At 41.5% G+C, this 2,561-nt stretch overlaps 1 pseudogene; it reads right to left on the minus strand.

The window, feature by feature from the left end:
• Nucleotides 1–435: 435 nt before the first annotated feature.
• LOC147340289 (lysosomal-associated transmembrane protein 4B pseudogene) lies at nucleotides 436–1,385 on the minus strand (annotated as a pseudogene).
• Nucleotides 1,386–2,561: the final 1,176 nt, after the last annotated feature.

The following is a 2,561-nucleotide window of genomic DNA, read 5'->3' on the forward strand; positions in this document are numbered from 1 at the left end:
CATACTACTCTCTCCATTCGTCTCACCTCTCTCCTCCCCTCCCCTCACTATCCCCCCACCACCCTTGTCTGTAAGTCTGTTCTCTATGTCTGTGTTTAAATTGTTGCCATGCAAATAGTTTCATCATTACCATTTTTGTAAATTCCATATATATGTGTTAATATATATTTGTCTTTCTAATTTACTTCACTCTGTATAATAGGTTCATCTGCCTCAATAGAACTGACTCAAATGTGCTCCTTTTTATGGCTGAGTAGAATTCCACTGTATATATGCACCACAGTTACTTTATCCATTCATCTGTTAATGGACATCTAGGTTGCTTCCATGCCCTATCTATTGTAAATAGTGCTGCAATGAACATTGGGGTACCTGTGTCTTTTTCAGTTTTTATTTCTTCCAGATATATGTCTAGACACGGTATTTCTTCAAGGCTTAACAAGACAGGTAGGGTAGTGGCAGCTCCTTGGCAGTGCCATTCATGGTGACATCACCATACAGAATAACAGCACCGTAGTGTTATTGCTGATAACATAAATCAGAACATCAGGGAATTCCTGCCATTGATGTATCAGGAGAAGTTCCAAACACAGCTAATCAAGTAACCCGTAGAAGTTAAGATAATGTTGGTAAACAGAAGAGTAATGAGGACCAAATAGGTAGGATTAACTGACATGATATAATCTTTCTAAGAAAGATTAGGAGGCTGCTGTCATATGTATTCCTGGATGGAGTTTGGATAAACAAGTACAGTGAATGCAACCAAGATGTTCAGGCCAAAATCAAAGATCTGGTAATAGAGGAATGGGATGATCCAGGTGGCATGTTGCTTGTATGCTCCTTACAGAGCCATTGCGAAGGTCAGGATCATGAGAACAGAAATTGCAATGCCAATGCACACGTTGGCATCATCCATGAACTCAAAGTCACCTCTGAGTTCAGAACTTGAAAAGTGATCCTGGTCTGGATTAGCCAGGGCACTCAACAGAATCAGCAGTACCAGGGCATTGATGATCAGGTAGCAGATGACAATCAGGATGGTGCTGATATGCACATGGCAGTATAGGTAGCAGCTGTTGGAATATAACCACATCCTAAGGGCCACCATCTTCATTGCTTGGGCTGGTAGCACAGTGGTGCGAGCACGTGCCCAAGTTTGCAGGAGTTTCAGCTGTCAGTCTGGCCCACTGCCGTGGCTGCTGCCAGCTTCTCCACCACTCCAGCTCTTGTTCTGGCCTGCTTGCTGCCTGCTGGTCCTGGCTCTGCACCTCCCCTGAGGTCTTCCAGCTGCTGCCTTGGCTGGTTGTGGAGGCTTCTAGTTGCTGGTGGGCAAGGCTGGGTCCTGGCAAGGCTGAATCTGTAGCCTGAGTATTTCTGAGTCTGGTGCTGACCCATCCAAGGATTGGACCATGTCCTGGCATGGTTCAGTGTAACATGGAGGTTTCTAGGGCTGCTGCATGCCCACTAGTAAGTAGGGCCAGGGTCTTAAAAGTCCCAGAGCTGGTGAACCTACTTTCTGGCAGAGTTGGGTCCTAGACTGCTGGGTGTGGTGCCCTTTGGGACCTGGGGCTTGTTCTGACCCACTGGTGGGAATAGCTGGCTCCCAGTGAAGCTGGATGTGAAGCAGAATTGTCCAGGGGCTGGTGCCTGCCCATTGGTGAGTGGGGATATATCTTGGCATGGCTGAGTACAGAGCCAGGGTATTCCAGTGCTGGTGTTGCACATGTGCCACAACTAGAGAGAAACCCACATGCTGCAACAAAAGATCCTGAATGCTGCAACTAAGACCCAGCAAGCCAAAAGTGAATAAATATATAAATGATCTTTAAAAAATGTTATATACATATTTACACACACACATATACATATGCACAAACATATATGGGATAGAATATTATTTGGCCTTCAAAAATAAGTAAATCTTGTCATTTGTAACAACATGGATGGACCTTTTGGGCATATTGTTAAGTGAAATAAGTCAGACAAAGACAAATACTCTATATTCTCACATATATATGAAATTTAAAAACATCATGTATATCTATGGTTGATTCATATGGAGGTTTGACAGAAAACAGCAAAATTCTGTAAAGCAATTATCCTTCAATAAAAATAAATTTATTAATAAAAAAATAAAAACGTCAAACACATAGAAACAGACAATAGAACTGTATTTGCCAAGGCCTGAGTTGTGGGTGAAATAGAGAGACACTGGTCTAAGAGTATAAATTTTCAGTTATAAGATTAACAGATTCTGGGGATCTAATATACAGCATGGTGTGCACAGTTAACAATACTGTCTTGCATATTTGAGAGTTGCTATGAGAGTAGAACTTTAATATTCTCACTATAACAGCAACAAAATGGTAATTATGCTAGGTGAATGATGTGTTAAGTAACCTCATTGTAATAAAAATCACAATATATGCCTATCAAATCATCACAATGTGCACCTTAAATTTACACAATGTTAATTGCCAATTTTATCTCAATAGAGCTAGCAGGGTCAGAAATGTAACTTGAACAAAATGTTGAAGGAAAATATCCAGTCTACAAATAAG

The sequence above is a fragment of the Bos grunniens genome, chromosome X (assembly GCF_055505025.1).
Source record: "Bos grunniens cultivar Pamir isolate PY7600 chromosome X, Bosgru_T2T1.0, whole genome shotgun sequence".
Lineage (NCBI taxonomy): Eukaryota > Metazoa > Chordata > Mammalia > Artiodactyla > Bovidae > Bos > Bos grunniens.